The 27,186-nt window shown below is 45.5% G+C and overlaps 2 long non-coding RNA genes across 3 annotated transcripts; one reads left to right on the top strand and one right to left on the bottom strand.

The window, feature by feature from the left end:
• Window positions 1-5,766: 5,766 nt before the first annotated feature.
• Window positions 5,767-11,308, bottom strand: LOC113982004. 2 transcript variants are annotated; one of them, XR_005565313.1, is made up of 4 exons: window positions 11,163-11,308; window positions 7,564-7,739; window positions 6,866-7,037; window positions 5,767-5,811 (listed from the first exon to the last, which is right to left on the bottom strand). It is a non-coding gene; the product is annotated as an uncharacterized LOC113982004 (long non-coding RNA). The 2 variants fall into 2 exon arrangements; XR_003538617.2 differs by lacking the exon at window positions 5,767-5,811 and having other exon boundaries at window positions 6,706-7,037.
• A 10,435-nt stretch (window positions 11,309-21,743) lies between these two features.
• Window positions 21,744-23,636, top strand: LOC120324199. Its single transcript, XR_005565314.1, has 3 exons — window positions 21,744-21,966; window positions 22,433-22,598; window positions 22,852-23,636. It is a non-coding gene; the product is annotated as an uncharacterized LOC120324199 (long non-coding RNA).
• The last annotated feature ends 3,550 nt before the right edge of the window (window positions 23,637-27,186 follow it).

Genomic DNA, 27,186 nt, shown 5'->3' with positions numbered 1-27,186 from the left:
AAGCCAGGATGCCCTTTTTGCTCCCCCCTCTCACTCAGGATTCACCAGCGCTTCTCTCTTGTTTCTGTGGCCTGCTTGTTTGCAAAGTCATCCCAGGAAATACAACTTGCCATGGAAATGCAGCAACTCTGATGACTCGAGGGTGAGGTTCCCCCCCTGCTCCCTTTCAGGAGGTGCTGGGAGCCAAGTGTGGTGCTGGGCAGTGCTCTGCAAGAGTGGACAATCAGTCTCTGTCAGCTCCCAGTGGGGGAGGAAGCAGGGGGGATGCCGAGTTTGCACAGAGTGCTCATTGCACAGTGAGATCCACACAGCTGTTCTGCTCCCAGTGTAAATACGGACAGCCCCATTCATCACTGGCCTTCCTTCCTCAGCACACGTCCAGGGGAGAGGGATGATTTAGTGCCTGCAGCTGGAACAAGCACTAAGTTTCTCTAAACCAGCAACATTTTAAAACTGGAGGTGTTTTGCATGTGTGTTTTGTGATTCTGGGGAGAAGGGAGGAGGCAGTGTCGGGAGCTGTGAGCTGCAGAGGAGGTGAGGCCTTGCAGGGAATCATCAACCTTCTCTGTTCTGCCCCTCTCACACCTTCCATTCACAAGGATCTGCATGACAGCAGCCCTGGGGGTCTTCCCTCATGGAGCAGGGTTATCCCAGGATGCTTGGAATCTACAGGTGAGGTGTAGCAGGAGCTAATAGATGAAGTGGATGGAAGAAGAGGAGCCAGCACGGATGGAGTTATCAACAGGCATGGAAGGATCCACTGAGACTGAGGAGTGAGGGACAAAGGTCCCATGAAATGAGCAGTGTGAGCAGTGGTGGGCACCTCCACAGGGATCCCTGCACACTTGCCCCCAGGCAGGGCCATTTCCCTCTATCAGTTGGTCACTGTTGGTCTCCACCCAAGTCTTCCTTGCCAAGGGGGTTCATTTTCTGACAGCAGAGATGTCATTATCCAGAGGGATGAGAATATGGGACCTGGGTTACGAGGAGGGAGATGAGATCTGGAGTGCTGGCTGCAGAGGTGTTGGGAGCTCAGGGCTGGGCAGAGCTGCAGGGGTGGCAGGGAGGATGGAGACCTTCTGCTGTGTGATGGAGAAGAGTTCCCTGAGGATGTGTCATCTTGCTAACTGGATGAGGGAGGAAGGCACTAAAACTCTGGAAATATTGGAGGTCTGAGTCCAGTGGGTGGGATGAATAGAAACTGAGGGAGACTTCCTTCCACCACCAAGTTTCTCCTACCCCTTGTCACCCCCTCAGAGAGCGAACCTGCTCTCCTTTGGTGGATCAGCCTCCCATACATACCCTGCAACTGCAGACAGCAGATGAAGGGAATGGAAAGGGGGCAGCCCTTATCTTTCCCTCCAGCAGCTCAGGTTTGCTCCTGCTGTACCTGGTCACCTGTGCTGAGGCTCCCCGTCTCTGCTGGTGCCTGGCTTTCAGTTGTGTCCATCTTGCAGGCACGCTCCCATCCTGTGTGTGGTTTGCTCAGCCTCTGCTAATTATGCCCTTGACATATGCAGCAGAACTGGCTGTGTCTATAACAGCACGGGGGTGAGGGAGGTTAATTAACTTGGAGGAAGGAAGCTGAGTGTCCCTACATAACACCCCCTTCCATATGCATTAGTTCTGAAGCCTGAAGACACTGTTTAACCAAACACAGCCCACGACTTACTAACTTTCTTGATTCCTGCCTTTCTTCCGTGCATTGTTAATGCTGCCCTGGATGGATGGCACTGAAGGTAATGAAAACCCTCACGGAGACAGTGGCCCCTCCAGGGAAGATGGTGCCTCCTTTGCAGGTGATCTGCCTTTTCCCAGGGAGTGCAGGCAGGATGCTCCTGGGAACAAGGCACTGGCATGCTTTCCTGCCTCTTCTGGCTGGGAGTCACCCTCACTGCTCCTGCTGCAATGGGATTTGCTGTAGTAGATGCCCATCTACTACACCCTCAGCCTCCTGGGTTCCTCCTCTCCTGTGCTCCCAGATGTGTCAGCATCTCCTAGTGCTGTCAGCCACAGACCTCTCAAATTTGCCTTTGACTTGCTGGCCAGGAGCAGGACCTCCATGTTATGCAACTGCAGTGTGGAGCAGCTGCTTTTCCCTTTCCCCAGCTCCGAGGATTCCTCCTTGGATCTGCACTTGGGGCATGGGAATTTTCTGTACTGGCCTGGAATCCATCCTAAATATGCATGCTTTAGGGGATTCCTGCAGTCAAATGGCACCTGACAGATACCAAAACTGTCAGCTGCAGCTAAGAGGCATCACTTGTGCACAAACATAACATGGCTGTGCCCGGGTCAAGCCACACGTGTGCTTCTTGGAGGTTAAATTTGAGAGGCTGAGAGTGGCAGCCGCTTGTCCCATGACTTTTTCTTCTGTTAACACACCACCTTGAAGGACTCATTGTCCTTCTTTCTCCTCACCCCTCTCCACAGCCCCCCCCCCAGCACATTTTATCTCTCATGGCTGTAAATCCTTCGCAGCAAACCCGCTGTCTCTCTGTTTGCACAGCACCTTGTGCACTGGGTCTTTCAGGTGCTGCTGGAATATAAACAGCAATACAGCTTTAATTATAAACCCTGACAGGAGATGGACAGCACAAGCCTACAGGTTTGTGTCTCAATCAAGGGACTCCACAGGGGCCACCTTCTCAATGCAGCCCCATTTTAGTGTCCATTGGGCACCTGGTAAGAGAGGCTAGTTATGCTCTTTTCTTTCTACTCTCAATAATTATAGGTCTCTTAGGAAAACTGGCTTTAGAGTGGAAATTTTATAAAGGTTTTAAAAGATTTTATTAGAAAGGATTTGGTTCCTGTGCAATTATTAGTTTAACAAGGCACTTTGCTCACCACCTGCACTAGGACTGTTATTGATCACACTGCATTTATAGAGAGAGCACCACGCTGTCTCTGTATTTATATATAATAGGTGCACTGGCATATATTTATATGTAGACACTGAAAAGGTCCTGAATGTGTGCACAGATGTGTCTAGCTCTATATGTGCACACATACACACACAAAACCCACAGGTGGAAAAGGCTATTGATTATATAGGTGTGTCTGTCCTGTAGGAGTGTATTAATCTTATTCACTGATGGCAATTGAGTAACGTGGTCTGAGAGTTTGGAGATCAAAAGTACCTGCAGACACCAGACAGGCCTTGTCTCAAACAACAGGTAACAGCTGCTTTATGTCCTGTTCACAGTTTTGGCCATCTCTGGCTGGACAGGTTTGAGTGACAGAGTCTGGGGTTGGGTCTGGAGTCCTACAGAGGGAAAGGCTGGAGTCTGTGGCCAGAGGGTGAGTAATTAGCCCCGAGGCAGGGAGAGCAGAGCTGTAAAGATCCAGAGGGCAAGGTGCTTGAAATCTCCCAGTGACAAGTGTCATGTACAGCAATTACTATTATCTCTTTGCATTTGCAAATTCTGCTGCTGCTGGTGATCTGGAATTTCATCAGAAAGGATTCTGGAGCAAGGGTTTGGTTAAAGCCAGCAGGATCCTGAAAATTACTTTAAACATCTGACCTGTCTCAAAACTCATCCTTGACCTAGGGGCAAAGCCTTACTCTGATTTTCTGATCAGAGCTGTCCCTTTAGTAAGTCTTCTCCATCCTGTGAGTGCCTGGTACTCCCAGAATAGTGTCTTTCCCCTCTGGATGGCAGCCTGGTACAAGCAGCCCATCTCAAAAGCTGCACCAAGCACCTGCATGGTAAAGACAGGAGGGGAAAAGCAACCCAGGATAAAATTCTCAGCTGCTGACTGATGCCAAACCAGCTCCATTTGCAAAGCAGCAGGACTGGTCTAGGCAGAACGAGCACTGTGCCCCCTCTCATATGAAACCTGGAGCAATGGAGAGATCTGTCTACTGAGCCCACGCTGTGCCCTGGCCATCCCTGGGAAGTGCTGGTGCAGAGTAGGGAAGGGAAGATTGCAGCCCCCTCCTCTCCTGAAGTTAAACTCCCTTTCCACGTACCCCAGAAATTCTCCCACTCCCAGCTCAGGAGGCACAGGCAGGTTTAAATTTGCACCTCCCCAGCCCTGCTGCAGTCCAAAGACTGGACTAAGGAATATGAAATACAGAGTGATCTCAGCAAATACAGAGAAAAATAGAATGGAGAGCAACAAGCTGGGGCCCTGATACTCAGCCAAACTCTCGAGATATGCTTAACTTAGAGGCTTTCTGCCTTCAACTTCAGTATGTACTGATATGGTTGCTGAGTCCAGAGGCTTCCCCAGGCCAGGACAACAAAATCAGATCCCCTGGACTGTTCCTGCTATGCTGGACCAGAGGCAGCTCCTGCTTGTCATTATGTTTGTGGCTTGGAGGTTTCATGGTGTGCACGTTGCTTATGAGGTCCATGGGAACCCATCACACCCCAATAACCACAATGTCTTTCCACAGGGAACAGGTTTGGTGTGAACCAACTGGGGATGAGCTAAAGAAAGCTTTTATAGTTCACATTTGCACCAATATAAGATTCCCCTTGGGTGGCTCTCTGGCTCTGCTTTGCTCTGTGGGAGGCTGGTCAGTGTTTATATGTACCCTTGATATTTTTTTTTTTTAGCAGTGCAGGACACCTTCCAAATTCATGCCATTGTGGGGCTGAAACCTTGGCTGTACAGACCCAGGGATGAGGATGGAGGCAGCACTTTGCACAGCCAATCCACTCCCCTCTGTTTTCATGGCAGTGGGGATTTTTCTTTACACCCTTGTGCCTCTCCCTCCCTGTGCTCACACACCTCTCCTGCAGCAAATGACTCAGTGTGTTTACAGAGAAGGAAAGCTAATAGAAACCAGGCAGAATTCGAGCCTCTCTGGGACTGCTTTACACACTGACAAAATCATTCTTTCCTCCCACGTTAAATATTCATGACACTCAGATTTTTAGATACAAAGGTACATTTTGTTTCTAAATGTGTTGATCCAGAATAGGTTTCTCAGCACCAGAGTTCTCTTTTCCATCCATTTTCAGAGGGAAAGAGGAAAAAAAAAAAAAAAAGGAAGGTGTGTGCCCCAAAAACAATGCAGTCTGACTTCATTTCCATCATGTCTCTTTTGGGGCTTGTTTTGATTTGGGAGCAATTTTGCCATGATGTTTATGGCCTGAACTGCTATTTGTACAACGTTGGGCTTTTTGTGTACACGTGAGTGTGTGTCCCTTGTACAAATAACACATCAACATCTCCGTGCTTCCCAGCCTGTGGTTAAGCCCATAAAACAAGATGCTCTAACAAAAGCCCCATATATTACTGCCATGCTGAATATTTGTAATTTTGAGGCAATATTTACATAGCCCATTCAGACTAAGCTCCTGGGCCTGCTGACAGATCACAGGCAGCTGAAAGCACAATGTGTGTGCTGCAGTTTAGTGCTAAGCAGGGAAAGGGGGGGAAAAAAGTGCCAAAAATACAAGCAAGATAAAAAAGAACAGACTTATGTATTAACAGACACATAAAGCAAACAGAAGAGAGAAATACAAGTGGAAAATCGTATTGTAAAAAAGAAATGATGGAAGGGAACTCAATTTGGATTCAAGCTTCCAGAAAGGTGTTTGGAAGTGGGGCATCATCTGTGCTCACCTCTCACCTTTTTATTGCAAGCTAAAAGCAAGGTTTTTCAAAGAACTCAACTCCAGAGTTGAGGCAAGATCAATTCTTCCCTTATGAAAATGTCACTAAAGATAAAAAAAAGAAAAAAAAACAAACACAGAAATTTGTGTGGGTTTTTTTGCTATTTTCTGTTGATCTTGTTCTTGTTTAAAAGCACAGCAACGTTACAAGCTCCCTTTGGTTTCATTCTGTGGAATTGATCTGTGGGCACACAGGGAACAAACTGAGATACTGCAAAAATCTGGAAAAAGATGTCTTTTCTCTTTTTAAGGAAGGAAGCTGTGTGGAGAGGGGGCTGTGGCTCGGAGCTGGCTGGCTGGCAGTGGTGTGTGCCATGTGCCAGCTCGTGTCACCCACCCCTGCACAGAGGAGCTGGTTCTAGTGCAAGGAAGGGTACTTCCTGTGCTGGCAATGCCAGGATCCACCTTGCCCTGTGTTGCACAGATGGTGAGATGCTGACACGGTCACTGAGAAGCCTCCTGAGATGTTAAAACTACCCTCACCGATTGCCCTTTCCCTTGAGAATGTTCAGCAGCTGATTGCTGAGCCATTCATGTAATGAGTTGCCTCCTCAGCCACCCGGAGCTGGGCCATGCCACTCCTAATCACAGCTCTCCTCTAAGTGTCCCTCACTGTTTCAAGGGATTTGTCCTTTCTTTTGTGCCAGTTTTTAGTTCTGTGGCCTTATTTTGGTGGTGCACATTTAGTACGTGGAGCCAGGAGTTAGGATGTGGCTTTGGGGGTCTGGAAAGAGAAATGATGGGTGAGCCACTGTGAGCCTGAACAACTCCAAGAACCAGCCTAACCAGGAGCTGGGGCTGAGCAAAACAAATATGGTGGAGGCAGAGGCTTAAATTATCCACTGCCCATGGGGAAAGATCCACCAAATTGCAGTGCCAGGTCAGCTGAGTATAAAAGGTCATCGTGATCCACACCACAGAAACCACAATCAAATTAGCACTAATTGGAAATTGCAGCCGAGAGACCAAAGACTGAATGGGCCATGAAGACTGAACTCCACATTCTCCTCAGGGTTCTCAAATCAGCACTAAAATCACTCGCACTAAAAAGAGAATAACCATTCCCTCCAAGCTCTTACGTATTTTAAAATCTGTGATTCAGTCACATCACACTCCCATGCAGGAGTGGTGTTCCATCAATATTATGCATTTGCAGTGTGGTGGAAAGCCCCAGTCTGAAGCCTTACTGAAGCAGATGTTGTACAAAGTCCTGATTCCTTTCAAAATAAGCTCACCCACAGGCACTGCTGGCTGTACCACACATTAGCAGTGGGCTTTTTTGTGGTTTCCATCAAATGTGGTTTAAAGGAGAACATCCCCAACATGCAAGGCTGCAAAAAGAGTTCCCCAGTACAAGTCTGACCTCCTCTTCGTAGTCCCAAAGCTTATAAAAGGAAGGTGTGGCCCCTGTAAAAGAAAGACAAAAGACTTTTGAGGACATGGCTGTTTGATTTGATTCCTGCTCAGTGCAGTCCACACCATTTTACTGGGTTGTTTATTGGCTGTAAACCATTGCCAGGTGTCTGAGGCACCTTTCAGGAGGCTCTGAGCCTCAGTGTGATGTCCATCTGCACATGTCCTTGTTGAAAAGCCTCGCTGAGAATTTTCTTTCAGTTTTCTGCCATTGCTGGCAAAAAAAAAAAAAGTGGACCTAATTTCTCCTTTGACTTTCTCTGGCTTTCTCTTCCAACCCTGCATTCTTTGTATGCCTCTTTCTGAGACTACAAGGAGCTTGGCCATTTGCCAGGCTGGGATTTGTCCCTGTGACTGTGCTCCCACACCAAAATCTACAGTGTCCCTTTCTCCACATTTCAGATCTGCCCTCTAACATTCATGGCCCCCATCCCAGACTATCTTGAAAAACTTCTCCCTAATGCCAGCTCATCTCAAACCTTGGGAGAGGTTTCCAGATTTGTTCCCTTTCTTCCTTCACCTGTTGGTTCTGCAACAGCACCACGCTCATAGTTCCTCTGAAGACCCTGCTGGCATTCTCATGTCCTGGGAACTGCCGTTCTGTGCTAATGCCAGAGCTGTTAAGCTGCAAGTTGCTCCCATGAACATCATTGATGGGTCCATTTCCAGAGGGAAAAGCAGTAGATCTATTGTAACCTGCAGAGATAACAATGAAACTGGCTTCTGGATGAGGAAGCCTTCACTGGGAGAGGGAGTAGAGACAAAATGAACTCATTATTGCTTTCACCCAGTGCCAGGCATTAAAAGAATTTAACTGGTTTAGTGCAGTTGGCCTTTTTCGTTATGTATACGGGCATCGTGATGGACGAGTCGTTAAAAAATAAATACAGAAGTAATGATGGTAGCAATCACAGAAAGCAATTCTCAGCTATAATAAAGAGTCTCCTGGATGTGTACAGCCTGTGCTACACTATTGATTTCTTCCTTTCTTTATTGCACTTCACTCCTCTCAGTTCACCCCAGCCCCAGCCCTCGTGCTGCACAGCCTGCCAGCCAAGCGCTCCGACGAGCAGCCATGAATTATTAACATGCAGGAGCCCTTTAATTGGATGAGCTGCAATTAATAATTCATCGGAGGTGCTTGCAGAGAGAGGGAGGGAGGGAGGAAAGAAAGGAAAGCGGGTGAGATGTTGATGCTGAGAATTGGGGCCACAGTGTGGGAGCAAGCGGGAACTTGAGATGTTCCAGCTGGAGGCCTCCAAAGCACTGCTGTGTGCCTGGCTGCAAGAGGAACTTGGTGCAGCTTGGAGACACCCGCCCAGGAGAATGAAGGATGCTTTTGGAAGTGTTACCTGCCATGTGCAGGCGGTGTTCCCAGCGTGACAAATACATGGCACCGTGCCCAGAGCTGGCAACACGAGGAGCCCATGGTAGGGCACAGAGCTCAGCAATGAGCCTGTCTCCCACCTGTGCCTCCAGTGCTCTTTGAAACAGCCCCAGTATCCCATCTCAGTGGTGATTTCCCTCCCTGAAGATGACCCAGAAGCAGAGTGGGGTGGGCACGAGGGAACAAACCCGCTGTGCTCATCACACCACCAGATTCTGCTTTCAGGGCTCCTCCAACAAATTAATGTACTCAGCCACACACAGTCTTGCTGGCTTCCAGCTGACAGGCAAGGCCACAGACCATTAATGTTAATTAATATTTACATTACAGTTGTGCCTGGAGGGCTCAATTCAGGTCTCTGTGGTGTGATGCATCCTACAAACATATCGAGGATCGGGTCCCCTCTTGTGCTGCTCAGTCCACAAACACATACAGAGACACGTTCCTCTGCCTAGAAACAGCCTTTTTCTTTTGCTTTTCATAACTTGCATTTTTTATGGCTTCAGTAAAGAAGCCTGGATGGCTATTAAAAAAAAATGAAGAAAAGAAAATAGGAAAAACAAAGCAAGATTTAGTGCTTGCACAAGTAGTTGGAACCACAATTTCATACCAATTTCTTTTCTGAGACTCTGAGGTGTGGATAAAAGAGGCATAACAGTCCTGGCATACAAAGGTCACTAATGTATTTGAGAAATGGACAAGTTCTGGGATCATTTAGGCTGACTCTTTCCTCACTACACATTGCCAAATTTCCAGTGATTGTCCCCGTCCTGACCCAAGAAACAGAAGGTGTGTGACTGAAGCCTGTCTTCCAGAAACACATCCCATGCCTTCGTGATTTCACTCTGTCAAAAGACGGGAAAACCTGTTTCACCATTTGTGGGGAATGACCCTCTTTGCCCTCTGGGACTCATTAACGGGGTGAACAGGGAATCATTGACCCACAGGACATCTCATCTTGGAAGGGACTCATAGCACACACAGAAATTTATCCCAGTTTTCCCATGTCGCTGAAGTTATGGGGATAACCAGAATCAACAGTGACCATTCCACTTTTGCACCAGCTCTGCTCAGTGCTTTGATGCTGTGCTTTCCCCTCTCAGAATAAAAAAAAAAAAAAAGTTGGTTTGTGATGTCAATTTTCTCTGCAGGAATCAACTTGGGCCTTCTTTCCTCAGCCTTGGCCATGCCACTATTGCTTCATCCAATCTGTGCATCTTCCCCACACTCTCCTGTGTCTTTAATTAACCTGTATTGTACCTCCAAGCTCAGGCTTGAAGCCAGAGTAAGAAGTCATTTGCATTGTCTTGTGAGTATAAATGTGCTCTAAATCTCACACCTCCTCCTACTCCTGGCTTCCTCTGTGAAGCAGAGCTGAGTGTGGCAACATCTGCATTCCAGCTCAGCTGCTCCATTAGCAGGTTGGGAAGGTGGGGCCAGGCTTTCACCTCTCCCATCTGCTCCAGGGGTGTAACAAGGCTCTGATTCACTGAGGGGCTCGTTCTTCAGTGAAAAATACCTGAGAGTTCGTGCAGCTACCAGGAGTCTTAAAGATAAACAGGGACTTAAATCCCCCTCTGAACTAAAATGTAAACAAATCCATGGCCCTGCCAGGCTCTGAGGATCAAGCCTGGTGCAGAGTTCTTGTCTGTCCCAAAGAGGCTAAGGCATAACACAGCTGTTATTTTTTAAGCTGCCCCCAAGGGTAGACTGGCCCTTGTTCATGAATACAAACACTTTGCTCTTCATTGCCCCTGATTTTTCTGTTCTTTCGGGTATCAGAGATATTTTCATTTCAATTCTTTTAGAATTACTGACCACACAGCTGAACAATTTAGTCAGAAGAGATCCACAATCCATAGACTACCCCAGTTCCATGATTTTTCGAATATTTAATACAACAAACTCTACTGTGTTGAAACCTGCCTGAAGACTGGAACAAGAGGCTGAGAATTAGGAACTCAAAACTGATTTTTTTTTTTTTAAATTGAAAGGATTTAATCTCCTTGTGTCTCAGTTTCCCCAGTTGTTCAAGTGCCATAAGAAAGTCAGGACCCATCTTCAGAGTGGGAGTTTGGGTCTTAATGAAGAGGTTCCAAGCACTGCAAACGAGAGTCACTGTAGGGCCACTTGGAGCATTAGTGTTATTATAGGAGTGCCATGGGGACCCATTCAGGATGGAGAATCATCTTTAAGAGAGAGATGTGGAGTCTCTTTGCCTCTGCAGGTTAACAGCTGACCTTTTAATACTCCATCTGCACAGTTTGATACAGAGCAAATGTTTTGATCATTTAATATGGTAAACACAGAAAGAGTTTGGTAGGAAATGATGTTCTTTTAGCTGTAACCCAATGTTTATTTCCCCTGTTTGACTAACTCCTTTTCCTTTTTGTGGTAAGCATGCCCAGGCTATGCAAGGCTGGGTTATGGATTCCCCTGAGCTAAAAGTGTGGCCACAAAACCCCTTTTTCCAGTGTAAAAGCTAATTAAAAAATTCCTGCCTCTGGCTGCCCTTGTGTTGCAGCTCTTCACCCCCTCACCTGTGCCTCTATCTGGGGGTTGTGCTGCAAACCACATCACAGAAATGATCTGTGTTTAAAAACCACCAAGCCCCTGCCACTCACAGGAGTGAGACCCTCTCAGGAGAGAGACCCTTTTAAAAATGTCACAGCCAATGCACAGCTTGGATCTAAACACCAGCACACTCTGCATTGGTCTGGAGCCCTGCTCACCTCTTGTTCTGCTCCTGGCAGGGAAATTTGCTCAGACAGAGCAGGTCTTGGGATGTTTTTGTGCAGGAAAGGAGCACATGTTCAGATGTGAATTATAGGCAGCTTTTGGGAAAATATAAAGAACAGGCAAAGGAGCAGCAGAAGGTGAGTGCCCCAGGAGTGCCTCTGCCCTAGGGGTATGTTATCTATGACATGAGCTCCTTCCATGGACCTGTTCCCCATCCCTATAGAATGTTGATATTACTCAGTAGCCTGTGGCTATGAGGGGTGCATTGGGAGATAAAAGATGGAGTTTTCCTCTGGGTGACAGTGTGCAGGACTTATTCTCACTGTCCTAAGATATGACCTATCATGAATGGGTCCAGTGTCCTGATCCATCACTGGACAGAGTGTGGCTCTGGCCCTGGGGCAGCTGTCAGTCTAAGGCAGGTGAGCTGGAGTGGCTCTGGGACAGACCTCCTCAGCTATGTTTAGCTTATGGATGTGATTCCCAGTACCATCCAAAGAAGACTCAGCAAATTGTCCTTAAGACAAATCTGTCACCCCTGAATTGCAAGTTCGAGGGACAGACCTGAAGCCCAGCCTTGCACAAGATCACCCTTTTGGGAAGAAGACCAAACTCTGAGCTCAGGCTGCCCTTAAATCACAGCAGTTCTTGCAGCAGATGATTCTGGGAACCTTCAAGAGGGTTCTCCTCTCTATGGGACACAAGTTCTGGAGCCAGATGCTATTGAGGTGGATTGATGGAAGATCAGCTTGTCCCCAAAGCTGTTGATCTTTGTCCTACACAAATACTGGAGATGAACAAGTTAGTGCCAAAGAGGATGGTGTTCCCTACCACAAACCTTTCATTGGTAATGCCCACAGCACATCTGTGCTCCATTGCTACCAGATCCAAACAGGGCATGAAGGAAGCTGCAACAATTAGCAGACAGAGAGGGAAAGACACAAAGAAAGAGAGCAAAACCTTCCAGAAAGGTTCTTTTCCCTCTCAGAAACTGGAGCCATGGGAGAGGTCTCCCATCCACTTGTAAATGGCAGCAGGAAATGGACTCTGCAGATGACACAGTGATCCCCTAAGCAGCTTTAACTGAGCCATGACAAGAGGAACAAAACCTTAAGGAAGACCATTTGTGTCAGTTCTGGTCTAGATGTCCCACTATCTCAGTCCCAACCAGCTCAGCTCTCATCCTGGGAGACCATTTTCAAAGGGAAGTGAAGTAGTCCCAAAACGCTCCCTGGAAATGGGGTGTGAATGGCACATACACATGCAAATGAGGAAGAAGTTGCAGCTCCTCGTAATGCTGAATATGGAAAAGAAAAAAGAGAAAAAGAAAAAGAATTCTATCAGTGAGGCTTCTGCAGCAGGAACAGAGTTCATTTCTCTCCAGCTCTGGGGAGTGAAATGTATTCAGCTCACACAGGCCACTTCAGCATCTTTCTTTGTTTTTTATCTTTCCAACGTAGGAGAACAAATTTAACAATGAGATTCCCTTTCTGTTTCCTACATGTGGAATAATTAAATTTGCATCTCACTCTGTAGTTGGATCTGCTGTTTGAAGAGGAATGCATCAATTGGACATGAGCCCAATGTGTTCTGCTCTGCAAATAAGGCAGTTTGCAAAAAAACAAGGCATAATCTCTCACCCAGGCAATAATCACAGGAAAATCATCCCTCACTGACAGCTCTCTTCAGGGCTTGATTCATATTCTTGCTGGTGAAAGAGCAGGAGGGAGGGGGTGTAAGGGGAGTAGACTTTTGGCATCTCCTTGTGGCAACCTCCATCCCAAACGATGCGGGTTTGGTACAGGACCGAATGTTGCTGCCTCAGAGCTCTCTGATTCTCTGCAGGCAGGTTTCCCAACCAGAAATTGTACAACTGCTGCCTTAAGACCTTTCATTGCCCGCTGGGACCATGGGAAACATTCCTGATGACTTTGATCAGCTTTGTTCGAGGCCGATGGAGAAGAATTTTCGGTGAAACGACAGGTCTTGTTCTCAGGGGTTTTGTTACCTCGGACAGAACTGGGTGCTCATTGCTCCACATGCTAAATCCTTCAGAAAAATCCATCCCTTCCAGCTTTGGGTGGCAGGATGGATATCCCTACTTCCCTGACCATCAGATCTGTTCTTGGAATCTTGAAATCTTTCAAGAAACAACCTCCCTCTTCCTGCCTTCCTTTCCTTTAAGTAGTGAAATCCCTTTGCTGTCTCCACTCTGGTATTCCCTGCCTGTGACATTTGCTTCAACCATTTTGAGAATCTGCTGCCCCTTTTGAATCCCACCCACCATTCTTTTGTCCAGAAGGAGGGAAAGCAAACATGCCAGGCAGAAGGAAGAGAAGATGGAAACTGTTGAAGAATTTTTGGATCTGGCATGGCTGGAAATGAATAGAAGTTTAATTCAATCAATCAGAGAGTCAAACTGCACCTGCCCCAGTTAATCTAAAACTCTTCAGATTAAATACCTTATTCTAAGTGGAAATTAATTGAGTTTGTCAAATGGTTCCTACTGCATTAAACACACTCTGGGTCAGGAAAACAGCAGAAATAAAGACAATACTTTCTTTTTTTTTTTTTTTTTTTACAATTGAAAGGCTTTTAGTGGAGCTGGCTGAAGCTTTTGATTTTTCTCTCTCCAGTGCCCCTTCCATAAAAATTTTTGTTTGAAAGGCATCTCCTTGATCTAATTTGGCTGTCCCAGGGGTCTCAGACATATAACCACCATGGTCTCCTGGTCCACTGCACTTCAACCAGCCCAACATAATCCTTACATGCCTGTCAAGTGGCATTCTCTGTCTAAGGGTGGACGCACAAGCTTCTCCAAACAGACCTGTGACAAATAAGAGGATAATTCTCTAGTGGAAGGTGTCCCTGCCCATATTCCATGATATCACAGAATCAGGGAATCACAGAATGATTTGGGTTGGAAGGGACCTTGAAGATCATCACATTCCACCCCCTGCCATGGACAGGGACATCTTCCACTAGCCCAGGTTGCTCCAAGCCCCGTCCAACCTGGTCTTGGACACTTCCAGGGATGGGGCAGCCACAGCTTCTCTGGGCATAAGATTTCTACTTGACATCTGTGGTCTGTGAGTGCATCATGGACGCTGCTCTGAACACACAAAGTCATGAAAAGATGATATTTGTTACTCTCAAGCTGGAGTTCTCTGCCTCGTGCTTCCTCCCTCATGTGCTCTTTCACACTCATTTTTCCTTCTCCCTCCCTCCTCCTGCTTCCCCCCCTCTCCTTTCCACACCTGAGTTGAATCTAATGAAGATGCATAAAAAATGTTTCCATTCCATGAAATGCAATCCATCAAAACACACTTCATATATATTGTGCAGAAATGAATCCATTTCAGCCAGGAAGGCTGATAAATCAATTTAAGTGGAAGACTTTTGACAGTTTAATTCAAATTAAGTCCACTTTGTTCAATTAGAGGGTAGCTGGAGGGGTGGTGGCAGGAAACAAACAGGATTGCTAGAACAAAAACTGCATTTTTTTCTCAGTCTGAAGCCATCTGTGGATCATTTTTCTTAAAGGAGGGGCAGAAAGATACTAACTAACACACAATCAGTGACCAGCAAATTACTTGTTTTTAAAACCTTATCCATATTTTGCACAACATTCCTGCCTACCTTTGTGTGAGCTGCAACAGTGATGGAAATATTTTAAGATGGGTGGTGAGGAGGAGATGGAAGAGGTGGCCAAGGTCTTTCTGCATTCAGGGAGGGGTGTTTGTGCAATGCCCCTGAAGTTCTGCTGTGGGTGTCAAGTACTTTGGAATGACTCCAGTGAAAAGAACTTTGGGAAAGCCCTTTCCCCAGTGTCAGACAACACGGAATATCTGAGTGACACATCCCCATGGGTCAAACTCTCACACAGCTTTTGTTTGGCTCACAGGCAGGGCTGGGGCACACGACCACTGGTGAGTGCCAGTGCCTGAGTTGCCCACAGCATCCCCCCCTGCATTGCCAGAGACGAGCCTGGAAACACAGTTTGTTTGGATATTCAGGCTGTTCTGGGGGATGTCCCTGCAAAACATCGACTTTCCGTGTGCACACAAAGGAGATGATTTGCTGCCAGCCCAGACCTGGGAGGTAAAGCTGGGGAAACGTGGGCCTCCAGCTAATGGGATTAAATTCAGCCCAGTTACCTGTTCTGTTCTGTGAAACTTGGTGAATCAATTCAGAATTCCCAGTGATCTGGGTTAAGAGAGGTGTCGACTCCCAGATGTTTTAACACCTGAGAAAGCTGTGTTTTAGTGATTATTGAGCAATACATTTAAAAAGTGAATGACAGACCTGGAAAGCAGCATCTGCTTTTTCACTTTCTAACATATTTTCTCAGCCAAACCGAGGTTTTCAAGTTCACAGTGCAAAATGTAACTGAATTTCATCCAAGTCTGCAGACTCCCTAACGCATTCTACGCTTGGATTGGCAAAGAACGACCAATTCTCTTTTTTTTTCCCCTCCAGTTTTGCAAAACTGAGTCCTTGTCACTGACAGATGGAAAAACAAAGACTTTTGCAATTAGCAGGATAATGTATTTCATGGGATTTGGGTGAGTTTTTCTTCTACTTTCTTGCTCAGAGTTGGTGAGCAGCTCAGAAAATATGCCTTTTCTTTTCCTTCTGACAGACAGATCTCTTCAAAAAATGGGAATTCTTTGTGCAGGTAGCACAAATGGAGTCTAGAAGGAACAACCAGTACTGGGTAAAAATGATCCAATTGTTTTACTGAGAAACTCAGCAGATGAATCAACTAGAATGGTAGAAAATCAACTAGATATGGTGGAAAATTTCTTCCTGTTACTTTCTGACTGGCATCTGACTAATCCAGGCCTCAAAACCCCACAGCTTTCCATTTAGGCTTGTGTAAGAGCAATGGAAGGTATTTGTGGAGGCAAATATTTCAGTTCAAAATAACTATCACAGCAAGTTATTTTCCCTGCCTGGTGAAACTCATGAGTCCAACAAACCCCATCGCTGCTTCCCAGTGCTGGATGGCAACTTTATAAAACCTTCTACCAGCTGCCAATGAAACAAGAGCAGGAGAAAAAAAGTGGATGTCCAAAAGGTTTGTGATTAAGCATTTTCCCCCAATTTTTTTGATTTTCCCCAAAACTAGGTTGTTTCCAAAATAGACCCTGTTTTCACTGACTCTGTTTTTTAGTTTTCTTCCTTGTGTGTGTGTGTGTGTGTGTGGAGGGGAAATAAGTGAACAAAGCATGGTAATTTAAACCATTTCCCAGAAAGGAAAACAAACAAACAACCGCTCAAAGAAACAACCACTCAAGTGAATCCTTGGGAAAGAACTGCTTTAAGAAAAGAAAGTGTACTGCCAGATGGAAAACCGGTTTGGGGGAGCGACAGTGAGGGAAGGTGGTTGGGAGGATGGATAGAAGAGCAGAGCAGAGACTTCTGGCAGAGGGGCAAAGCCTTTATTTCACTGTGCACGTGTCTCTCGTGCCCTTTCAGCCCTGCTCTGGCAGCCCAGGGAGGATGATGAGGTGCTGAGATCCTGCTGGAGTGGCTGCACTTGAGGTGACACGTCGCTGCTCAGAGGGCTCCATGTCCCAGCCCCTTGGACAGGGGCCAGTCCGGAGGCTTCAGCTTCATTCCCAAACCTCTGCAGCACGTCCCCAGCTTGCTATACCTCCTTCAAATGAATTTATGGCTCTATAAATGGTGAATCATTGTGTATAATAAAGAGCAGAACAGATTTGAGTGGTATCCAATTTAATAATTACTCGAGTAACTCAATCATTCTCAGATATGTGGTTTCAGTGTCTGCAGACCTTGAAGACCTGCTTGGAGCATTCAACAGACAAGAGAGCACTTTTTACTGCTCTGTTGCTAAACCAGTCCTTCACAGACCCTGCACATGCCTCATCTACATCTCAAAACTTTGGAAAGATTGTGTTCAGGCTTGGAGGGTTTGTCTGAGCCTGAATTTGGAGGAGGAGGTACAGAGGACTTATACCTGCACCTCCACATATTTGAGGACCACTCCTCAGGCCAACCATGAGAAATGTCTGTCTCTGTGCTTTGATAAATGATTAATTTAAAATCTGCAGTTGGCAATGTTTAAAGATGAGCAGCCCAGCTCCCAGAATTTTTGAGGTCTGGAGTGTTTCTTGATGGGCACAGAAAATAGGCCCCTTCCAGTTCGTATTCCTACATGAGATTTTAACAAGGCTGTGCTGAGCTGTGGGTCCACAGTGCTTGCAAATGCAAAGCAAGACTCAAAGGTTATTTTGTCCTCTCTCTAAGATGAACAACAGTCAGATCCCAGTGGAGCATCCTCAGTGCTGCAGGTGGGTCCTTTCACTGACTGGCAAAGTTTCAACTCCGCAGCAAAGCTGAATTTAGGCTGAGCAAGTGGAGTAGATGATTAGACCCTAAACACAGTATTTTCTAAAGTCTTCTTGCCTCAGAATAAAATAGAGGATTGTGAGGACTCTGTAAATCAAAAGTTTTCCATGACCCCAAGGGTGCACTGTCCTACTTGGGCCTCTGGGCTTTAGGGAACTGTCACATGCTCTAACCTGAGGACATCAAGGGCTGCTGGGAAGTCACTGTAAAAGCCACCTCTGCTCTCAGTGCCTGGGACAAGTGACAGCTCCCACATGAACCACCTGTGTGACAGCACCCTCACACCTGCACCAGAATTTGCAGTGGAAATTCCGGTTTCTCATCACGGGACTGTCAAAATTTGCTGTGCCTTGAAATTCCTCATGCAAAAAATGGGCTCCAGGATGAGGTTGGGGACTTGGTTACTCACAGCAGTTTGCAGCCTGCCCAGGGGCATCGCCTGAGAAGGGCAATTCCCCCTTTGAAGGCTCACTTTGTCGGTGCAGAATTCACACCTGCACTGGGGAGACACAGCAGATGAACGACAGTTCTTTAAATACTCATTTTTTTGCTTAATAAACTGACAGAGGTTAAAAGCGAGTCACTGAAAACAAATGGCCCCCCATTCTTTTCTAGCAGCAAGCTAAACCACCAAGGTTTTGGTGGAATAAGTGCTGATTTCCTGTGGTCTAAAAGACCATGAGCTGATTTGGCACATGGATATTTCTGAGACTCAAGGAAACAAATCTCACCCTTCCCTAAATTTAGACTTAGGTATCAAAAAGTGCTTCCTCCTACAGTGAGAGAATACTCACAGTGTCCCTTCAACTCAACACCTTAATTTTTTTAAGTAGATACATTATCATTCTTTATTATATAACACACACTAATATTTTAGGTGAATAAATTTAAAACAAGTATTTTTTCTTCCTGAAAATGCTGTTTTCTCTATTTGTCTATGTGGCTGCTGCGTTCCAGAGTGTGATAAATGACCAAGTGGTTCTTATCTGTGCATGGATCCTTTTGTTGGAAGAATGAACTGTGATAGTAGTATCTGTTGTGAATACAATCAGAGACTGCTGGTTTATATCCTTGCATTATATCTCTGATCTTTAGTAACCATAAATTTTAATAAAAAGTAAAATCAAAAGGAAAATAACTCTGGCCTACAATAAGTACATGATTTGTTTAGCTAAGCACCAGGAAGATTTTTTTTTTAGCAGTTAGACTTGAATTCTCTGCTGGATCTGGGAGAAACAGTAAAAGCAACAGGGACAAGAGGAAAAGGCCTCCAGTTGCACCAGGGGAGGTTTAGATTGGATATTAGGAAACATTTCTTTGTGGGAATGGTGGTCAGGCATTGGAACAGGCTGCCCAGGGCAGTGATGGAGTCCCCAGCCCTGGTGGGATTTAAAAGCCCTGTGAATGTGGCACTTGGGGACAAGTGGTGAACGTGGCAGTGCTGGGGGGATGGTTGGACTCAGTGATCTTTTCCAACCTTAATGATCCTATGATTGTTATACCTGTGGTGTTTTGGGGCAGGACTCGGGACCATTTTTATGGTGATCTGCCCAGTGAGAAAATACTGAAGTCAGATTTGCATCCCATTGGGGATCCATTGGTTTTCCAAGCAGCACCACCTGGGTGTGCAGTATTAATCAAGGTGGGCATGTGGGTTATCAGGACATGCACTGAGCTATTGCACCTTGTCAAGGAATCATTGGACACCTGCAGGGCAAGGCTTGGTGGGAGGCACTGATGGTGGAGGTGGGGAAAGGGCTTTCCATAAGGAATATTTTTCACGGCGTAAGGACTTTGGAGAAAATTAATGTGAAACATTAAAAATGTTCCTTTTTAAAAGGGAATCCATTTTTTAGGCACAATGAGACACTTCAGGTGGTGTGGCAGTGTTGAGTAATGCACACTGGAGTTATTTAACTTCATCTCATGCCTCACTATTCCCCAGGGGCACCTATTAATCAGCGTTACCAGGCAGTTTGTCATGTCCTTTTGCTTAAATAATATCCATACCAAAATACAAGTAATGCAGGCACCTGGAAATCAGTGGGGGATCTGCCTGTGTCAGGACAGAAGGATCTGTTCTGGAGGACACAGGAAAGCTGAAGGACTCCAGTTGTCTTCCATGGGCTTTGAATGGTGCTGTAGCAGATTGTTGGAGTGAGCACGTGTATCCTGATGGGAAAATGTGCCAGCCACCACTGGTGAACCAGGATCAGTCTGATAAATAAAGATATAAATAAATTTGCAAGAAAATATGACACCAAAGTGCAAACATAACATTGCCCCTGGGCACAAGCTTCAACTTTTCTGCCAGATAAGGAGGGATTTTCAGGATGTGTAATCACAGTTCATGTGAGAAAACATCAACAAGCTCTCCCTGCCTGCCCATTGGGCCAAAACACACATGAGGATACCTGTTTTGGGGCAGATAATTCATTTTGGCTTTTGATTCTCATGGCTGAGACCTGCTGGCCAGGGTGTGGACTCACATTACAGTGAGCGAGGAGTTTGTGAGGTGGATGTGTGCCCGCTGAGAGCCTGAATCCTGGAGGGAAAGCCTATCCCTGGAGGGATTTAAATGTGCTGATGAGGTGCTTATGGACATGGTTTAGTGATGGGCCTGGCAGTGCTGGGTTAACAGTTGGACTCGATGATCTTAAAGAACTTTTCCAACCTAAAGGGTTCCGTGATTCTGGGATCCACCAGAAACCGAAAAAGCATCTCTGATTTTATGAAGGAACTCATACACTACCAGAACTTTTTTTACCTGGGACACAAAACTCTGTGTCCTGCTAGCAATGATTGCCTGCCATCTCCCCTTGCAGGTGGCATCAGTAATTTCTGTACTTAAGGATCTGTGGGGGGAACTCTTCTGTCTGTCTACACCCTCCCCCAGCCTGGCCAGTCCAGAGAGCCCAGCTTTCCAAAGCAAAGCCTGGCAGAAGCTCTACCCAGCTTCCTCTCTTGTTTGTCAGATTTGTGTTTAAACTGGACATCTGAAGGTTAAATCACTGCACGCCCTCATCAAACCAATAAATCACCTAATTCCCTACCTCCCCCAGCCAAAGGTTTTCTCTAACTTGTTAAGCAAAATACAGACAGCGTGGGCTGCCATTCCTGCAGAACTCACCAGCTTTCCAACACCTGAAATAACTGGCAGAGCTGTCAAAAATGACCTTCTTTCAACAACATCTCTCTCCTTTTTTATTCCTCCCCCCTTCCAGGTAGGGAGTGGGAGAGGTTGGAAAACTGTAAAGATCAAGCCACAGCTGCATGTGGTACCTAATTAAACAAGTGTAAGAAAGCAAAGAAAGGTCAAGTTGTCAAAAATCATTGCTGTATCTTTACTGGATTGTATTTAGAGACTGATAGCAGCAAAGAAAATAACTCAATAAAGTGAATGAGACCGGAATAACAAACTGACTCCAGGGACAGGCTAGTTTTGAAACACAAAAAGCTTCAGCTGCAAGATTTATGAATGTATATATATGTATATATCTGTATGTGTGTATATACACTCAGAGAGATACAAATCGAAGGGAAACAAGCACTGGAAATGAAAGCAAAAGTGTTTGCAAAGAGCAAACAGATGACATTAACGTGGGGGGAAGGAGATGGGACAGGGGAAGTTCGAACAGGAAATGTGGCACAAATTAGAGGCTGAAAATACACAGACACAACCAAATAATTTAGGAAGAAATTCTTCCCTGTGAGGGTGGGGAGGCCCTGCACAGGTTGCCCAGAGATGCTGCGTTTGCCCCATCCCTGGAAATGTCCAAGGCCAGGTTGGGTTGGAGCCACCTGGGCTGGTGGAAGGTGTCCCTGCCCACGGCAGGGGACTGGAGAGAGTTGGGCTTTATGGTCCCTTCCAACCCAAACTATCCTGTGATTCTATGATGATTCTATGATAAAAGGAGAAGAAAATTAATAAATAAATTATGGAGTGGATAGGAAGGGGAAAAACATAAGACAACAGAAAGTACAGTGAGAAAGTCAGAGGAGGAGGCAGACATTGTGAGGGCAGGGAGGGAATTCAGCCTGGAAGTGCTCCAAGGACTGGCTGTGCTGGCTGTGCTTTGAGAGTGCTTTGGAAAACTTTCAGAGTCACCAGCCAATGCAGACAAGACCTCTTTCCATCTACTTTCCCTTTCCTGCCATCTTCCCACTGTCCCTTTCTTATCCAACCACCCAACATGCTGGTGTGGGCAGGATCCTGGTGAATCCTGTGCTTGTGTCTTATTGACCATCCTGACATGTGGCCTGATCATCATGATTTTGGCACTGTTCAGGGAGGAGAATATTAGGAAGAGAAGAAGGGGAAAGGGAAGAAAATTATCTCCACGTGGAGGAGGAAAACAAATCACAAGTCTCACACTACTGTGTTACCTGGAGATACGGTTTCACAGCAGCCTAAACAAGGTAAGGGGATCAGAAAGGTCTGAATACTTTCTGTTATTAAACACATCCCTTCATTTGTTCTGTCTGGGATGGGCTCCAACCATTTTACCTCCTGTTTACGTCTGCCTTCCTATGACACCATTTCAACGTTTTATAAAGCCTGCTCTGCCAGCATCTGTAGGCTGGAAGAAATTGTACAAGGGGAAAGGGGAAGAGAAGAAGATTTTTTTCCTTTTGACAGAAAAGAATTTTTTCTCCTCTCTTCCCCCATAAAAAAACTTGGAAAAAGACACACATGGTGCCTTGCATTTAACAAATTGACAATGCATTTAAATAGTGTACCACTGCAAGTATAATTGCAATTTGTTGTAATTTCTCCTCCAAATTCCACCCTGACATAGTTGATTTATTTTGCAAATCAGTGCATCTGGAGCGTGTGCTGTGTCACATTATGGGCCTTTGATACAGAACCTTTGTTTTATAACAGGGAAAATAATTAGCTTTCGGACAAGCTTGAGCTGTGATGTCAGAAGCTATCCATGGCTGCTGAAAGAAGTTATTAGTGCTGAGCTGATGAAGGCTTCCTGGCAAAGCTCTGCCTCTTTACTAATTTGTCTCTCTGGGATTTTAACAAAATTTAAAAAAAACCCGAGGTAAGTGCAAAAAAAATACATTTATTTATGCATTAAAAAGATATGTATTTGTAAAGCAAAAATGCCAGTAACGTTGCTGCTGAGCTCTACAGACAGCTGAGAAATAAACAAAACAAAAGACATTACTTCGTTCCAGTATAAACAACACTTTCCTCTGAGCAGGGAAATGTTTGGGCATTTTTTTTAATTAACTTTTTGTCTCTTTTTCTCCCTCCTTCTGCCCCCTCCCCCCCCGCCCCCCCGAAATTCACAGCGTTCATTGGCAAGTCTGGTAATTATCAATCATTAATGGTGTCAGCTTTCCTCCAAGTGCCATCAGCAGAGTGTCACAAATGCCCGGGGGGCGGGGAACACACATCCTTCCCGTGCTGTCCCTGCCCAACACCAGCAGTAATTGCACCCAAACCGAAGCCGTTTCTCTCCTCCAAAGCGAGGATACACCCAGGGACAATCAGCCCCTGTCACTGCCACTGGAACAGCAAGTCCTCAAAGTGATTGCACTGCACGATGGTAAATATTATGGGAAGATATGGAGTGGGATGAATTAAAAACGCCCGTCTGGATCTATGGAGGGTTTGATTTCACCCAGGAGGAATGAAGAAATGTGGATCACTCTGAGCCTTGGATGTCCGAGGCGTAATCTAATTTCTCAATGTAGTCAACCAGTTGAAATGTGCAAAATATGGATTCCATTGGGAATCTGGCTGAGCTGTGTCTGATTAGCATGTGCAACTGTTCAGTGGTGGGTTTTTGTGAGCATTTAGTCTCTGCTTTAAACAGAATCATCACCAGCTGGTTATTTTTTACTGTTATTAGGTTAGAAAATAGCACTGAGGTATACAACAGTAATCACAAAGCTGTGATGCCAGGGAAAAAATAATCACGTTAAATTGACCTTCATGAATAAAGAGTGAGGTTCCATTTCGCCTCATTTCTGTTCATTTTAAAACCAGCATTAGCTTTTCTGGCATACAGTTTTTCATTGTTTGCTGAGCATGGCTCGATTAGAATGATTCACTGTCTTTAATATTAGTGATTATGGTCCATTTCAATTACACAATGTGTTGTAGTTTGTTGTATTACTCTCCTGCCATCTCTCTGTTGACTTCCTTTGAGGGAAGAAAAAGGAGAGAAGAGAGAAAGAACTAGATGCTGAAAGCTGGAGCTGGGGAAGTGACCCTCCTCCTTTACCTGAATGGAATCTCAGTGGACAAGCAGCGATGTCTGCTTAACATTTAAATACAGGGTTTCAATCCCAGATGAAGTTACACTCCCCAACCCACTGCTTGAGATTCTGCCTGTTGGCCACTGATCCGCCTGTTCCTTGTATTTAAATAGAGAGAGAGCCAGCAAGGCAAGGAATGCTGCCTGCTCCGAGTGTGCTGTTGGGATTGAGGCAGGATTTTGGAGATTTAGGCAAGTGACAGATTAAGAGTCTGTCCTTTAGGTTGCTGGTCTCTGCCAGACCATGGATTTCAGAGCAGACCACCATGTGAACCAGCACATTTCAGGTGCTTCCACACTGGTGAGGATTTGGTCTTACTGGGGCAGTGGGCTCTGCTCCTGCCACGCTCAGATGGTGGCACACTCCTCATGGAAGGTGTGTGCCCAGCACTGCATCAGTGATAGGGCTAAAAAGGCAAGAAGAAAGGACAGCTTTGACAACCAGTTGAAGGAGGTGATTGTCCTGCTCTGCTGCCAAGTGTGGCCTCACCTCGAGTGCTGGGGGCAGTTCTGGGCACCACAATATAATGAAGATTTAAAGCTATTAGAGAGCATCCAAAGGAGGGGCACAAAGGTGGTGCAGGGCCTGGAGGGGCCATATGAGGAGTGGTTGAGGTGCCTTGGCTTGTTCAGCCTGCAGGAGACTGGGAGGAGACCTCACTGGGGTCTGCAGCTTCCTCACGAGGAGCAGCTCCATCTCTGCTCTGTGTGACCAGGGACAAGACCTGAGGGAACAGCTGGAGCTGTACCAGGGCAGAATTAGTCTGGATATTGGGAAAAGGTTCTTCCCCCAGAGGGTGGATGGGCACTGAACAGGCTCCCCAGGGCAGTGGGCACAGCCCCAAGCCTGCCAGAGCTCAGCGTAGTATTGTTGGGGTGTCTGTGCAGGGCCAGGAGTTGGACTGTATGATCCTTGGAGGTCCCTTCCAATTCAGGATATTCTATTCTATTCTATTCTATTCTATTCTATTCTATTCTATTCTAGTCTAGTCTAGTCTAGTCTAGTCTAGTCTAGTCTAGTCTATGATCATTTTTTTCCAGGGTGGAATCTGTTGCATTTAAAACATCGTTACAGAGCACTTGTTACTCATTCAGGCATGAGAATTTGAGTGACAGGGGAAGACATGCCCTCTTCGTACTGCATCCTTCTTTTCACCTTTGGGTTTAGCTGTGCTTTCTCACGTGCCAAGGAAATTGCATGTGTGTGGAGGAAAGGAGGAAGGGATTTGACACATTTAATGGACATTTATAAGGGCTGCAAAGCATTTATTATAGTAGCAAATGAATTAACTAATTATAGATGACCATTAAATTGTGGCTACACTCAGAGAAGAAATTCTGTAAAATTAGCTCAGTATTATTCCACTGCTCTGCTCTCTTGACCAAACCATGTTCCCAACCCTGTTGATGTAAATCCAGAGTAATTGCTCTGACTTGGTTAAATTAGTCTCTGTGTTCTTTGGGATAACCAAGAGCCAAATCTGGCTGCTTCCACATCTTCAGATCCCAAAAGCTCATTTCCCCAGGGAAAACAAGCGGTTGTTCTAATACCACACAGCCAATGAAGCTGTGGGCAAGGAGCTGGAGATAGCCTGTCTTTTTAATCAGCAATAAAGTTATCAATTATGTTCTAGCTGTAAAAGCTTAATTACTGAGATTATGAATGAGGCAGGAGAGCCCCAGTTCAATGAGCACATTCCAGATGGAGAATGCTGCACTGGACCTAAGGGGAAAAACAATGGTAGTTTTAGCTTGGAAACTACATCCAAAGACTAGGAAGGAAGAGCTCACAGCATCAGGTGTCTTTGGTGTCTTTCCTTAGTTATCAGAGCACTTTACTACCAGTGCTTATACATTCAAGCTGGAGCTCTAAAACAGCTACAGATCAGAAAGTGGAAACTGAAGATACTTGGGTTTTTAGGAAGGTTTGGATCTGGGACTTTTACAACTAGTGCAGAGAGTTTCTCTGTTACTGAAGCCAAAGAACAAGCTCCACGCACTGACAGCCATGGTAAGTCTGCAAGCCTTTGATACAGAGCAGGTGTAGTAGGAAACACAGACTCCTACTTTGCTCTCAGGGGTTGCAGATGACAAAAAAAACCCTATTGCTGAATAAGAATAACACAGTATGGGGACTGGAAACAAAGCAAGGGGTTTGGCATGGAAGGGAGAGATCCTTTTTGCAGAACCATTTTCTCTTTGGAGCTCCACTCACGTTTGCAACCAGCCTGGCAGAGCCTCGCTCATGCAGGGAGTCTCTGGGCACTGCCCTCACGAAGTAAGTGCCTGGGCTGAGCTGTAACCCTCCTTCTCCACTGGATACAAACCACAGTGAGGTGCTAAAAATCATTTTAAAAGCACTTTCTAAAAAACCTCCTAAGAATAACAAAATCTGGAAAGAACAAGATGGCCAAAACGCTGACAGGAAGAGCATAGTTTTATCTAAGACAGATAATGGAAAGAGACAGTGAAATTATGAATGAGAATTAATAAATTTTGTCTTAGAATGAGTTCTTTAGTCCGGCAAACCTGTAGTTCTGAATAGAAACCTGTGGTTCTGAATAGAAACACCTTGTTGTGACCTTACCCAAGGCTAAATCCAAGTAAAACCTATGAAGTTGCTTCAGTGGGAATGATGCAAGTGCTGTTGATGGAAAGTGTCAGGAATTACTAGGAAAAAGGCCTCTGAAATCAGCAGATCTCATGCTTGGAGAGGAATATGTGTCTGCCAAAACATTGTGAAGCCACTTCCTTGGAGCAGGGTTGTCTAGTCAGAAACAGAACTAAAGAGGGGATCAGTGAGGGGAGGGAAATACCCACCCTCTCTGATTGAAATCTATTTTTATCTTGTGAAAAATATCTTAATTTTCACTTATATTCCATGCCTGTAGCTAAGGGCCATTAAAACTAATAAAAGTAAATCATTTGTGACAGATCTTAGAAAACAGTTTCTGCAATGCACCGCACTCTCAAATGCTCATTAGAAATAGTGGTTTTCTTTTCAGGAGGATGCTTGCTGAATGCTTAAAACGTGTTGCCTCCAACTTTTGACAACTAGCACAGGCTATGAGAAGCTTTGAAGCAAATGTTTGACATAAAAAAGATGGTCTGATGCTATATCAAATAAGATTGGGGAGGAAGCATCAAAGCAGAGACATTAGGATGAAATGAAGTTGGAGGAAAGAAAATCAACACACTCATTTCTGATTTTACATTTTCTGGCATCAGTATAAACAACTGATTTGCATTTTCTGAGGACACTACATGCAGTTCTTAACAAATTAGCATTAAACAGAATCTCCTCCCCAAAAGACTTTCTAGTAACATGGGGCAAGGCCAGAAAAAAATTGCTGCTTACACAGTG

Source organism: Pipra filicauda, unplaced genomic scaffold (assembly GCF_003945595.2).
Source record: "Pipra filicauda isolate LSUMZ 115617 unplaced genomic scaffold, ASM394559v2 scaffold456_size525446_pilon, whole genome shotgun sequence".
NCBI lineage: Eukaryota > Metazoa > Chordata > Aves > Passeriformes > Pipridae > Pipra > Pipra filicauda.
This window is presented reverse-complemented; position numbering and strand designations above follow the sequence as displayed.